Source organism: Crocuta crocuta, unplaced genomic scaffold (genome assembly GCF_008692635.1).
Source record: "Crocuta crocuta isolate KB4526 unplaced genomic scaffold, BGI_CrCroc_1.0 scaffold59, whole genome shotgun sequence".
Lineage (NCBI taxonomy): Eukaryota > Metazoa > Chordata > Mammalia > Carnivora > Hyaenidae > Crocuta > Crocuta crocuta.
In genome coordinates, this window is record NW_027551578.1 from 2,515,487 (window position 1) to 2,530,602 (window position 15,116).

The window sequence follows — 15,116 nt, forward strand, 5'->3', positions numbered from 1 at the left end:
ACTTATTTTATAATTGGACGTGTCTACCTTTTTACTACCTTCACCAATTTTCTGCTATTGAGCTGTATGAATTTTGTATATATTTTATATAGTAACTCTTAATCAGATACATGATTTGCAAATATTTTCTTCCATTACATAGACTGCTTTCTCATTTTGTTGATGGGTTCCTTTGTCATATAGAACATTTTTAGTGTGATGTTGCCCCAATTGTTTATTTTTGCTTTTGTTGCCTTTGATTTTGGTGTCAAATCCTAAACACCATTGCCAAGACTAATGTCAAAGAGATTACTGCCTGTGTTTTCTTTTAGGAGTTCTATGGTTTCAGGTCTCACATTCAAGTCTTTACTCCATTTTCAGTTGATTTTTGTGGTTTTTTTTGTTTTGTTTTGTTTTGTTTTGGTGTAAGATAATGTGTGGTTTGGGGTAAGATAATGGTCCAGTTTGATTCTTTTGCCTGTGCCTGTCCAGGTGCCAACACTATCTATTGAAGAAAATATCCTCTTCCCATTATATATTCTTGTCTCCTTTTTTTGTGGCTCAATTGACCACATATATGTGTGTTTATTTCTGGGCTCTTGATACTGTTCCATTGATCCATGTGACTGTTTTTAATTACTATGGTTTTATAATATAATATGATATCAGAAAGTATGATGTCTCCAGCTTTATTTTTTCTCAAGATGTTTTCGTTGTTCAGGGTCTTTTGTGGTCCCATACAAATTTGGATTTTTTTTTGTTTCTGTGAAAAATGCCATTGGCTTTTTTATTTTCTTATTTTTATAGCAGTTGAATTGAATCTGTAGGCTGTTTTGGGTAGTATGGACATTTTAACAATATTAATTCTTCCAATCCATGAGCATCCTTCCATTTATTTGTGTTTTCTTCAATTTCTTTCATCAGTGTCTATAGTTTTCAGTGTCTTTTACCTCCTTGGCTAGATTTACTCCTAGGCATTTTATTCTTTGGGATGTAATTGTAAATGGTATTTGGGTGGGTAGGGGCATGAGTGGTAGAGTGAGAGAGTGAATTTCAAGCAGACCTCACACTCAGCGTGGGACCAATGTGGGGCTCGATCCTACGACCCCAAGATCCTGGCCTGAGCTGAAATCAAGAACTGGACACTTAACTGACTGAGCCACCCAGGCGCCCCTTCATTTGTCTTTTAAAATTACATTTTTTTTTTAGGTAATCTCTACACCTTCACTAGAACTTAAAATTTCTAGAACAAGGGTCACATGCTCTACCAACTGAGCCATGCCGGTGTCCCTCTTTAATTTGTCTCTCATAGGGTTCATTATTAGTATAGAAACAACAGATTTTTGTATATTGTATATTGATCTTGTATATACAATATTTGTATATTGATTGTATATCCTGCAAGTTCACTGAATTCGTTTATTTGTTCTAACCATTTGTGTGTGTGTGTGTGTGTGTGTGTGTGTGTGTGTGTCATTTAGGGTTTTCCATATGTAAAATCATGTCATCTGCAAGTACAGATAGGTTTACTCCTTCCTTTCTGATTTTGATGCCTTTTATTTCTTTGTCTTTCCTAACTGCTCTAGCTGGGACTTCCAATTCTATGTTGAATAAAAGTGGCAAGAGTGGGCATCTTTGCCTTTTTCTTTATTTTAGAAAAAATGCTTTTAGCTTTCCACTCTTGAGCATGATGATGTTAGTTGTGGGCTTGTCGTATATGACCTTTATTATGTTGGGGTATATTCCTTGTACATCTGCCTTGCTGAGAGTTTTTAATCATAAGAAGGGGCACCTGGGTGGCTCCATCAGTTGAGTGTCTGACTCTTGATTTTGGCTGAGGTCATGATCCAGGGTCGTGAGATCGAGCTCCACATTGGGCTCTGTGCTGAGCATGGAGCCTGCTTAAGAGTCTCTCTCTCCCTTTACCTTTCTCTCCCTCTCACGTGTGCTCTCTTTCTCTCAAAAAAAAAAAAAAAAATTTAAGAGGCACCTGGGTGGCTCAATCGGTTAAGTGTCCAACTCTTTGTTTTGGCTCAGATCATAATCTCACAGTTCCTGAGTTTGAGCCCCATGTCAGGCTCTGTGTTGACAGTGTGGAGCCTGCTTGGGATCCTCTCTTCCTCTTTTTCTGCCCCTCCCCTGCTCATGCTCTCTCATCTTTTTCTCTCTCTCTCTCTCTCAAAATAAATAAGTAAATAAACTTTTAAAAAAAATCAATCTTTGGTAGAATTCACCAGTGAGGTCATGTGTTCTGGATTTTTTTGGTGGGGAGGTTTTTGATTACTGAATCAATCTCCTTACTGGTAATCAGTCTGTTCAGATGTTCTATTTGTTCGTGATTTCAATTTGGGTAGGTTATATCTTTCTAGGAATTTTTTTCATTTCTTCTAAGTTGTCCAGTTTGTTGGCATGTAATTGTTCCTAATAGTTTCTTAATTCTTTGTATTTCTATGGTATCAATTGTAATCTCTCCCAGGTCATTTCTATTTTATTTATTTGAGTCTTCTTTTTCTCTTGGTGAATGTAGCTAAAGGCTTGTTGGTTTTGTTATTTTTTCAAAAAACCACCTCTTAGTTTCACTGATATTTTCTTTTGTCTTTTCCCCCCTATTTCCTCTATTTCCATTCAAATCTTTGCTATTTCCTGCCTTCAACTAACTTTAGCCTCAGTTTATTCTTTTTTTATAGTTCCTTGATGTACCAGCTTAGGTTGTTGTTTATTTAAAATCTTTCTTATTTCTTAACATAGGTGTTTATTGCTATGAATGTCGCTTTTAGAACTGGTTTATTTGTATCCCATAAGTTTTGGTATGTTGTATTTCCAATTTCATTTGTCTTAAAATATATTTTTTAAAGATTATTTTAAAAAGTAAATCTATATGCAATGTGGGGCACAAACTTACAACACTGACATCAAGAGTCACATGCTCCAGGGGCACCTGGGTGGCTCAGTTGGTTAAGTGTCTGACTTCAGCTCAGGTCATGATCTCTCCATTCCAGAGTTCGTGCCCTGCATCAGTCTCTGTGCTGACTGGTGCCTGTTTCAGATTCTGTGTCTCCCTCTCTCTCTGCCCCTCCCCCGCTTATGCTCTGTCTCTCTCTCTCTGTCCAAAATAAATAAGCGTTAAAAAAAAGAAAGAGAGAGAGAGAGAGCACCACATGCTCTACTGACTGAGCCAGCCAGGCACCCCATAAGGTATTTTTTGAGTTCACCTTTGATCCATTGGTTCTTCAGTAGCATGTTATTTTATCTCCATATACTTGTACTTTTCCAGTTTTCTTCTTGTGATTGATTTCTAGTTTTATGACATTGTAGTCAGAAAAGATGCTTGATATCTTAATCTTCTTATACTTATTAAGACCTGTTTTGCAGCAGTCTAACATATGACCTGTCCTGGAAAATGTTCCGTGTGCTCTTGAGAAGAATGTGTTTTCTTGTTGCTTTTGTTAATGTTAACCTAGAATTTCTGATTCTTATCATGACTGCCAAGTTCATGTGATCATCAGGTTAGTGGTCTTAGAAATAGTAGCCTGCCCCATAGTCATACTGTAAGTTTGGCATGTGGCTGTTACAGAGATAGTAAATAGTGGTAGGCTTGGGCTGCAAAGGCAAGGAATCTTCTGAAGTTTTTTCTCTGAGACACATTTACTTTGATAAAGCAATATTAGTTTATATTTTGTCAATTATGTACAGAGCAGTTTGTGGAAATCTGGAGGAAGTGACACAACAGTTCTAATTTTTTGAAATGGTGTGTTAGCAACTCCCTAGTGATAGGCGACCTGGACAGCTGCCCTGCTGGTCTGTATCTTAATCCAGTTCTACTTCTACTTCAGGAAGTTCCCTCAAATAAATTCTTTCCTTCTTTTTTAAAAAATTTATTTATTTAGTTTGAGAGAGAGAGAGAGTGTGTGAGCAAATGGGCAAGAGGTAGAGAGAGAAAGGAAGAGAGAGAGAGAATCTCAAGCAGGCACCACACCATCAACACAGAGCCCTATGTGGGGCTCGATCTCATGAACCATGAGATCATGGCTTGAGCTGAACCAAGAGTCAGATACTCAACCAACTGAGCCACCCAAGTGCCCCTAAATTCTTTCCTTTTTTATTAGTCCTAGTGATCTAGATTAAGTCCATATAACTCTGATCTGGATTATGATAATATTCCCCTCTTTAGCCCCCGTCACCTCCCATCCATCATGCATATCATCACAATAATCTTTCTAAAAGTATTAGTTTATAAATCAGCCTTTCCCACCAGACTGTGAGTTGGTTTTTATTCATCCAGTGCTTCTCTAGGACCTAGCACTGTGCTGACTGTATAACAGATGTTTAAACACGTTTGAATGAAGAATGGGCAAATTAATGAATCAATATTAAATAGTTGATATTTAATTTTGAAATGTTGGCAGACATCTACCCAACCCCCTTCCTCTACTATGCAAACTAAATTTTCTTTGTGTAGGATTAAAACCATAGTCTTGGCTTTGCCGAACTCTCAATAGTCCAAAATTGGAAACTATAGCCTAGACATGGGAGGGCATGGCCAACTAACAGCCTAAATGGGTTGGGGAGAAAGTCAAAACAAGGAAAAGTGCTCTTGGGTTTACTCAGACCATGCAAGTGAAAATCTACTTGCAAGGAAGTTAGAACTAAGTGTGCTGAGAATTAATTTTACTGAATTCTATAGTTCCTTATTTTGCATTTGTTTGCTTTTAGGTTTTTAAAAAATAACTGATAGCCCATATTTGGACTATTGAAAATAACTGATCTAGGGAAATACAAATCAAAACCACACTGAGATACCACCTCACGCCAGTCAGAGTGGCTAAAATGAGCAAATCAGGAGNTAAAAGTGATAAACATGCAAAAAAACCGAACTGATGTAAGATAATAATATTGGGACTGTCAGAAATGATATTTTTTTTCTAACATTTATTTGTTTTTAAGGGGGAGAGAGAGAGAGAGTGAGAGAGAGAGCTGGGGAGGGACAGAAAAAGAGAGGGAGGCACAGGTGCGCCTGGGTGGCTTAGTCGGTTAAGCGTCCGACTTTCGNCTTTCAGCACAGAGCCCAACATGGGGATCGAACCCATAACTGTGAGATCATGACCTAGTTGAAGTCAGACGCTTAACCAAATGAGCCACGCAGGCACCCCAGAACTCATAGTTTTATCTCTTAACTCTCTCGAGTGGTATTTATCCCAGGTTGCATTCCTTCATGTGGAACTCTGCAATATGCACTGATTAGCAGGTAGAATGAATGTTTTCTACAGTCCGAGTCTCCCACCCCTAACTTGGAACTCTATCTTATTTTACAATAATTTTACGATTTTACATTATTGTTCATAGATTTACACTATCTTAACCTCAAAGTTAATATAATCATTACTAGGGATAATACATGTAATACATTGTTGAGATTTTTTTCTCTTATATTTTGACATTAATGTCCCTTTCCTCAGCTGAAAATGGTAATCTGCAGGAAATCAGGGACTGTCAGTTAGGACAGTGTCAGAGGAATGTAAAAAGAAAATAAAGAATTACTATTTAGTTTGTGACATTTAAGATGAGATTTCATACAAAGGCAATAATGTTGCAAGAGAGGCTTTGTTAAAATAGGTTTTTCAAATTCCTTCAATTCCCCCTTAGCATATCTGTTTTCTTTTAAGTTAACTCTACACCCACAACCCCAAGATCAAGAGTCGCATGCTCTTGATAAGATAATAAGATAAGATAATAAGCCAGTCAGGTGCCCCACCCCAACCCCCCTCAGTATATCAAGACCCAGGCCTGAGGGAAAGACACCACAGAATTTTAGGAAGAGGAAAATGGAAGTGGGGGAAAGCTTGCCTTTGGTCTTGGAGACTTGGGGGTAAAAGGAGAGAGCCGGAAGCAGGGTGCTGGTAAGTCCTGATCTCTGTCCCTTTTTTGCCAACAAACCTGTTCAAGGCCATATCACGTTAACATTGGTGGAGGAGTTTGGTAAGGCAGGTGAAGGGCAGCCTCTCAGCTTTCCTTAGCCATCTGTAGTGCCTGTTTCATTTGAGAAGGACCTCGGAGTCCCTACGAGCCCTCAATGGAGTTTATGGCAGGTGGCTGCGCTGGGGGCTATGGGAGCCTAATCTGCGAAAAGCAGTCAAGCTGAGCGGTGGCTTACCTGGGCCAAAATGGAAACGAAGACAAAGTAAAAACGCAGGAGGATCTTCATTATCGGTGAGGCGCAATTACACAGGGGACTCCACAGGCATCATAAAGCCATGAACCCCAACTAGATTCCACTGGCCTCACCTTGGGGTGCCAGAGAGATCAAATGTAACCAGGAGGACACTGTCATCGCCTCTGCAGAGTCCAGAGAAAAGAGCACATTTCCAAGGAGGCTTTTCCCTCCTGGCCCCAAGGCCACAGCAAGCCACACCTTTTCCTGTCTTGGAGAGAAGCTAGGGGAGGGTAGAGAGGAAATCTGGGACTAGTGATTTTTTTATCTTAAACACGTGAAAGTTTATGAAAAAGCCCTCTTTAAAGTGCTGTAGCAGGCAAAGATTACCATTTAAATAAAATTTAAAATTTATTTCATAGTACTTAATCCTAGCTTGTCAAGAAGACCACATCGGTTATAAAGAAAAATAAACATTTTTTTCTGTTCATGCAAGGTGCAGTGTGAATGAAATTACAGACCTCCCCCCGAAGACATATATAGTAATATTTCCTTTTTTCTCCAAGAATGGTTATTGTAGAATTGTATTTGTATTACCTTTCTTACTAAAATGAACTCTGTATTATAAATATAGAAACCATTTAAATATTGGATTTAAAACACTATATAACTGTATAATGAGCTCTACATCGAAATAACATTATTTTCTCCAAATGGTTCTCTTTCTTTATTTCCCAAATGTAATCCTACTTTATTTGTTTTTATTATTTATTCAAATCCAAGTTACTTAAAAAAATTTTTTTTAACATTTATTCATTTTTTGAGAGACAGAGAGACACGGTGTGAGCGGGGAAGGACAGAGAGAGAGACGGGGAGACACAGAAATCGAAGCAGGCTCCAGGCTCTGAGCTGTCAGCATGGAGCCCAATGCAGGGTTCAAAGCCATGAACCACGCAATCACGACCTGAGCCGAAGTCAACCGATTAACTGACTGAGCCACCCAGGCACCCCAAAACCAAATCCAAGTTAGTTAACATGCAGTGTTGTATTGGTTTCAGGAGTAGAACCCAGTGATTCACCTCTTACATACGACACCCAGTGCTCATCCCAACAAGAGCCCTTCTTAATGCCCATCCCCCATCTTGCCCACCCCCCCACCCACCTCCCCTCCAGCAACCCTCAGTTTGTTCTTTGTATTTAAGAGCCTCTTATGATTTGCCTCCTTCTCTGTTTTTATCTTATTTAGTAATATTTTCAAAGTTTTACAATATGTTTGTCTTCTAAGCAACTAAGTAAACTCTGAAAATTCATTTTTAACATAATTTATGGAGTACAGAGTTCATGAGACATGAGGCAACATGCAATACTGGAACATGTTATGGTAGCTGCTAAAACCCTAAGCTTTAAGGACTTCAGACTGGCCACTGTGAGAACAAGGATGGATTTTCACCCTGCAGAATGTATTGTTCACTTTGAGAAAAGAACAGGTATCAGTTATTTCCATACACATTACAAATAATCTTCCTTCAAATGACAAAACAAGACAGAGAGATATCATAATCTTCTTTAATTTGGGAAGTTTAAATCACTTCATTAAATTTTTAATGGGTTTATAGACATTCATTGGGGAGGAACAAGATTAAATAGGACCAGAATTTCTATTTCACATCAAGTCAATAATTATTTGAGAATTTATTACATGTAAATCATCTTTCCAGGTGCCTTAGAGGCTCCGATAATAAGAACTCAGTTTCTATTTTAAAATAAAACAATAAAATAGATGCTATAGGCAGCAGATAGTTATTGTTAAAAGAAGGTGATGTATAAAAAAAGATAATGAAAGTTCAGAGAGGGGAATGTGTCTCTAGCACTGAGTCAAGTTCTTTGTACTTAATGAAGGACTCATTATGTACTGTTGAATGAATAAATGAGCCTCACCTATGAAGTTAAAACAAGACTCTACAGATAAAGTTTAATTTGAACAGGATTTTGAAATGCAGGAGGGAGCTGGATCTGAAAAATGAATGGAGAGTGCATTTGTAGGGGAAGAGGTATACTTCAAAGAGGTTAGAAGAAGCGCAGGATATGTTCAATAAACAACGAGAAAATTAGTTTGGATGGAATAGGGATTTTATATGCCACAGTCATAGGCAACACCAGAGAGCTTCAAAGAGGAATTGACCTGGTCTAATTTGACTTCTCTTGCTGGTTTGAGGAGTTTGTACTGTATGTTACCAACATAGGAGTACCATTGAGATAATTGGGTGGGTGATGTGATCACAGGGGTATTTCAGGATGATGAAATGAATAGCACATTCAGTATGGGTTGGAGTAGGAAGAGACCAAAGAAATTAAGACCAGTTATAGAGCTTTTGCCATAGGAGGTTCATAGCCTGTTATGGACCCTACGCTCTTTGAGAGCGGAACCCCATCTCTGCCTTTCCAACTCACTACATGCCTAAACACCACAGTTACTAAATATATGTTCATTTATACCTGATCTTGGTTAATGTTGGTGGCAATGGAAAGAAAGTGATCCCTTAATTTTTTACAAATTAAACAAGCAACAGTTAGGGGCCAACTATATTCTTGGCACTATATATTCTTAACACTATATTCTTGACCAGTCTAGATACTATAATTTGGCCCAAGTAACTTCTAAGTTCTAATTGGCTCCATTTGAGTTTTCTTGGTGTTTCACTCCCAGAAATACTAGGTTTGTTGCTGTGTCACATCTCAGACTTACCTTAGTCTGTCCCCTCTGATGACCTATGACTCCTTCCACAATCTCCATCGAGCTCTCTCTATGCACCTGGATTACAATGACCTTATCAGCCTCTGAGAAAGTATTATCGCATTCTTAAATTCCCTTGTCATTTCTCTGGGGCTTTTTAGGAAGGTGTTTGAGTGGCATGGTGAAGTCCCCCAATATCCCATGCCCCAGTAATCAATCTGTGCCCTATGTATGTACATTCCATTCTTCTCAGAATAAATTTTCATCTCTCCATAGGCTACATTGTTGGCTTCTTGCATTTTAAGTCTTATACTTCAAGCAAATTGGATCTGATGTGCCAGGCAAGTATATACATTAAGTACCCCCCCCCTTGGATTCATGCTTAATAAACTACTTTAATACAATATTCCTGGAGATAGATGATATTTTTGATGTTGTTGTTTTACATCTGAGGAGACAAATATAACAAGTATAATCAGAATAAATGGTTTGCTTTCTATGATTAAATTATTAAGATTCATCAATTATAAGCTTGACTAAGTAACACTGTCTCCCCCACCCTGGATAACTCTGAGCATAGTCCCTGGCAATAGTAGTGTGCTGATAAATGCTTACAACCAGCTTTGGGTGAGAATCTGGGTGCAATCGTAGCACGTCCCAGTTTTTGTGGTGTAAATACTTCCAACATGGCTGATTTCAAGCTACCAAAGCGATGCCACTGAATTTGGAATTGGAAAGAGATGTGCACAATCAGCTCCTGCTAGCTCCAGCATACCTCTGCCAGCCTTTAGTGGGAATTCAGAATTTTCTTTTCTCCTCCTTGAGCATTTGCCATGACAAATAGCCGGTTACAATGCATTTCGTGTAGCACATCTGCTTTGGGGTGTCTTGGTTTTTTTTTTTATTTTTTATTTTTTATTTATTTCTAGGAGAGAGAGAGAGACAGTGTGAGCAGGCGAGGGTCAGAGAGAGAGGGAGATACAGACTCTGAAATAGGCCTCCAGGCTCTAAGCTGGCAGTCAGCACAGAGCCTGACGCGGGGCTCGAACCCACGAACCGCGAGATCATGACCTAAGCGAAAGTCGGACGCTTAACCGACTAAGCCACCCAGGCGCCCCGTGGGGCGTCTTGTTTTTGATGCTAAAAGCCAATCTTGGGGAGGCACATACATTGCTGGTTGCTGGTTAATCCTCTTCCAGAGATAAACATTATTTAGATACAGGCAGTCCAACGTTGCCCAGTTTTTCAAATAACTTGTAAGACAGTAGGTGGGAGAACATAAGACTGTCTTTGACAACTTTTAAATTCAAGAAGGAGAGGGGCTGGATGTTACCCTCAGGTGGCCACAGGGAAGCCCTGTATGATAGCTAACTCTCTGGCCCAGGAGTTCAGAGGCTTGGGGTCTAGTCTCAATTCTGCTGCAAACTAACTGTGAGTCCTCATGTACTGAAGCCTGCTGGATGTTAATTTCTTTACCTGAAAAATGAGAGAGTTGGGCTCGATCTATAAAGTCCCTTACAACTCTATAATTCAAGTTACATGAAATAATATAGAAAGTAATGAGGTGAGGCTAAAAATTATACACATAGAAATTACATCAAAATGATGATAAAAGTATATACCCAAGATAATTGAAAACGGGCATACAAAGAGATACTTGCACACCTACGTTCACAGCAGAGTTATTCATAATAGCCAAAAGGTGGAGACACCACAGGTATCCACAGACAGATGAATGGGTAAACATATGTTACACATACAAGGAGTATTATTCAGCTTTAAAAAGGAAGGAAATTCTGGGGGCAGCAGGGTGGCTCAGTCGGTTAAGCGTCTGACTCTTGGTTTCAGCTCAGGTCATGATCTCATGGCTCATGGGTTCAAGCCCTGAGTGGGGCTCTGCACTGCCAGGGCTGAGCCTGCTTGGGATTCTCTCTCTCCCTCTCTCTCTGCCCCTCCTGCTCGCGCACTCTCTCTCTCTCATTCTCTCTCCCCCTCTCTCAAAATAAATACTCTTTTTTTTTTTTTTAAAGGAAGGGAATTTTGATATATATATCACCACACACAGATGAACCTTATGGACATCACGTTAAGTGAAATAAACCAGTCACAAAAGGACAAAAACTATATGAGCTCACTTATATGGGGCACCTAGAGGAGTTTAACTCATAAGAGACAGAAAGTGGAAAATGGTGGTTGCTAGTGGCTAGAGGGAGGGGAAAAGGGACAGCTGTTGTTTGATGAGTATGAAAGAAATCTGGAGATTGGTTGCAAAATAAGGAACTGTACACTTACGAATGGTTAAAATGGCAAATTTTGTTAGGCATATTTTGCCACAATTTAAAAATTATGTGACAACAAAAATCATGAGGAAATTTTGCAAAAATTTTGTAGTGACCTGGGGACTTTGCCAAATGTGGTCCCTGAAATAGCTCTTGGTTGGTGATAACAGAGCCATGAGTGTAAATTAACATTGTGGGGATTTCCAGTGAAGTTGTTAGGAGACCCTGTTTATATGTGATGACTAAACATAACATTCTGAATCTTAAACATTGTAGACATGCTGATGTGAGGATTGACTACAATTTTAAATGTCGATTTTCTCTGATTACACTAAAGAATATACTCAAAGACAAGCCAAAGTAAAAGAAAGAAATTATGTTGTAAATGATGGAACCAGGGGCCGCCCCCATCTGCTGCCATCTGTCTTTTTCTGAATGCTCAATTGCGGGCATTTAACCCTTGCTGGAGCTCACAGATTTCTAGAGGGTGGCCCCAGCATGGGACTGCACCAGGCAGCCTGGCTTCCCGGAGGAGATGCACTAGGAGAGGAGGCTCTGAACATCCGGCTTTGTTTCCTGATGGTGCATTCCTGAGTCACCTCTGCTGTCACAAAATGCTCAATTTTTAAGGAACATAACATTGTCCTGCATTTTGTTCTTCATTACCTTGCAAGCCAAGGCACGTAGGGTAAGGGGAAATGGGAAATGTGGGTGACAATTCCCAACAGTTTGCTATTAGTTGTCTTTTCCACCCAGAAGAGCAGTGGATACACTAACATTTAAGGCGATGTAAGGTCAAGGCCCTTCCTTCAAATATAGACCCACTGATGGGTGGTCCCTGTCACCTTTCTTGCACAAACTACATACTTTTTATTTCCAGTTTTACTTCTTGAAACTACAGCAAGAGACAAAAAACACTGTGAGGAGAAGCATTTCAAATACAGAATTTTCCCATATTTTCATTTTTTCCCTAATCTCTTATAGTTATCCTGCTTATACTTAATTCTACAGAATTAATTTTTTTAATTAAAATATTTTGGGGGCACCTGGTTGGCTCAGCCGGTAGAGCACGCACTTCTTGATCTTGGGGTTGTGAGTTTGAGCCCCATGTTGAGTCTAGAGATTACTTAAAAAATAAAATCTTAAATTTTTTTTTTGGCATTTGTCACTGTTGAATATATCTAAAACTCTCAAAGAAACAGGTCTTTTTTTTTTTAATATTTTTATTTATTTCTAGGAGAGAGAGAGAGAGACAGCGTGAGCAGGGGAGGGTCAGAGAGAGAGGGAGTCACAGACTGAAACAGGCTCCAGGCTCCGAGCTGGCAGTCAGCACAGAGCCCGACGCGGGGCTCGAACCCACGAACCGCGAGATCATGACCTGAGCGAAAGTCGGACGCTTAACCAACTAAGCCACCCAGGCGCCCCTCAAAGAAACAGGTCTTATTTTAGATAAGTATTAATTAGTTTTTCTAATGTTCACTTGAGTGTTCAAATTATGGAAATAGATCAACTGACATAATAGGTTTGGGAACAAATTCAGCTAAATGACTTACAAGTCTTGGTATATTTACAAGACTCACAATATTTACAAGAATATTTCTGCTCTGGTAGGAGGAAATTTTATGGCTATACCAAAGTTACCTGCTAGTCCAGCAGCAAGAAGCCAGCCCACCCGTTTCTTCTCTACCTGCCCTCATTGCCTAGATGACCTCTTCTCTTCTTATGGCTTTAAATGCCATCTATATACACTGATGCCTTCCAGAAATATATCTTTAGCCTTGGTCTCTCCCTTGAACTTCAGGCTCCTATAGCCAATGCTCCACTCTACATTTCCACTTAGATACCTAGTTAGTAGGCACTTTGGTTTGAATGTGTTCAAAGTCAAACTCTTCATTCCACGTCCCTCAGAATTGCCCCTCTTCCTTCTTTCCTATCTTATAAAAGGCTATTCCATTCTTCTAGGTGCTCAGGCTAATAACCTGGCTGTCACACCGTACACTCAACCTGCAAGTATATTCTGTCAATTTTACTTTGGAATTCTATCTCAAACCTAACACTTCTCTCCACTTCTGAGAGAGTAGTGCAAAGCATCTTTACCTCTTGCTGAGACCATTACAATAGCATCCTCATTGGTCTTCCTGCTTCTACCCTCACCCCCTATTGTGTACGCTCCTTAGAGCAGCCACAAAGAGCCATTCTGAAAAGTTGTTAGATCTTACTTGAAACCTCTCCATGAACTCCCTTGTCATTACAAAATAAAAAAAAATCTAAACAACTTATCGTGGTCTCTTAAGGCTCACTTGCTGTGGTTTCCTTCCCAACTCGCTGCATTTCCTAATGCTTTACCCTCCCTAGTATCATTGGGCCACATAGACTTCTTGGGGCCCTTGAACGGATGAAGCATACCCTCCCAACTACAAACCCCACCCCACCCCTGGTCTCCAGGGCCTTTTCACTTTAGGATCTGCCCAGAATGGTCTTCCCTAGATATCCCCATGGCTCTCTCCTTTGCCTCCTATAGGTCTTTGCTCAAACATCACCCTCTCACCAGCCTGTGGATTTATCTGAGATGATAATGATATTAATATCCACATATGCTGATTCATTAGCTCCTCCTTCTAGAGACTGAGTCCCCAGGTACGTCCGAGTGTGTTCAGAGGCCAGCCTAATTGTTCCTCTCTGCTCCAGTTGCCTCTTAGAGGTTTAATTTCAGCAATGTCCTTGAGAATACTGCTCAGCCCTACCACAAGTCTACTCTCTGCTCTCAAGGTGCCCAAGCCACCCTCTCCCATACCCTGTCTTGGTTTTGCGTTTCCACCCAGGTGCTTAAGCACAAAAAATAACTGCTGCCTCCATCATCCCAAAAGGAAAAATCCATCTCTGGAGCATCTTTCAAAAACATCAGGCACGGAGGTTGGGGAGTGTGGAAGAACACTGTGCAAATACCCACAAATTATTTTCAATGTAAGAGAGCCACAGAAAGAGTGAATTTGGGGCTGGAAAAGAATGTAAGGACCATCTAGAAGTAGATGAAAATCAGCATTGTGAATGTTTTCAGTGAAATTGTATCGGGCTGCCAATGAACTTACTCTAAAATATCAAGTCACTTGCATGTGCAATAAATGCCAATGTCTCCCTGCTATATCTGGGACAGATGGAAAATCCTCAGCTAATCAGGAAAGGCATCCATCAAGTGACTCTTTCTATGTGATGTGTGCCTGTACCAGCCACTATCTCCTTCTCTCATCTCCTCTTTCTTTGCTCATCTTTCAAGTGTTTCTTCTGCATTCCACAGCTTTGGGTGAAGTTTAAGCTCATTCATTTTTGAAGAATGCCTTGTTCATTGTCTTATTTTAGTTAGCTAGCATGTTTTTAAGGGTGTAGACCATGCTTCTTTCTTCTGTCGGCTCCCCTAACAGTTCTATGTTCGCAGTAGATGGTTAAAATAGTTTTTTTTCTTTTTTTAGGTATGCTTCATGGGGCTTGAACTCACAATCCCGAGATCAAGACCTGAGCTGAGAGCAAGAGTTGGCTGCTTAACTGAGCCACTCAGGCACCCCTAAAATAAATTTTTTATGTGAATAAATTATCGAAAAGTTCACATCATCTTTGGCCATTAAACCCACCTATGAAGTATGTTCTTTTGCAATAAATCATTCATTAGTTCATTTCATTCCTTCATCAGCAAATGTTTGCTGTTGTGGGAGATGGAATAAGGGAGGGCAAAGAGAACTTGAGAATACTCCCTTGGCTTCTGTGTGAGCACCTGGGTGGACATTTGTACCATTTATTGAGAGGGGATAACTCGGAGAGGGAGAAGCTTGAGGGTGCTTGGGAATCCGGATTCCTTGGAGATAATTCAAGCATCCCAGGCATTCAATTGCCAGGTCTTCCTTTGGACCTTCTTGCATGTATGGTGCTCAGAAGACAGGTTCAATGCAGCTAATTTTGAGAAACCACAGGAGACAGCTGACTT

General features: G+C 39.9%; 1 long non-coding RNA gene across 1 annotated transcript; it reads left to right on the top strand.

The window, feature by feature from the left end:
* The first annotated feature begins 5,775 nt into the window (after positions 1-5,775).
* On the top strand, positions 5,776-14,729 carry LOC144221243 (uncharacterized). The gene is made up of 3 exons (XR_013331997.1): positions 5,776-5,876; positions 9,138-9,202; positions 14,608-14,729. It is a non-coding gene; the product is annotated as an uncharacterized LOC144221243 (long non-coding RNA).
* The last annotated feature ends 387 nt before the right edge of the window (positions 14,730-15,116 follow it).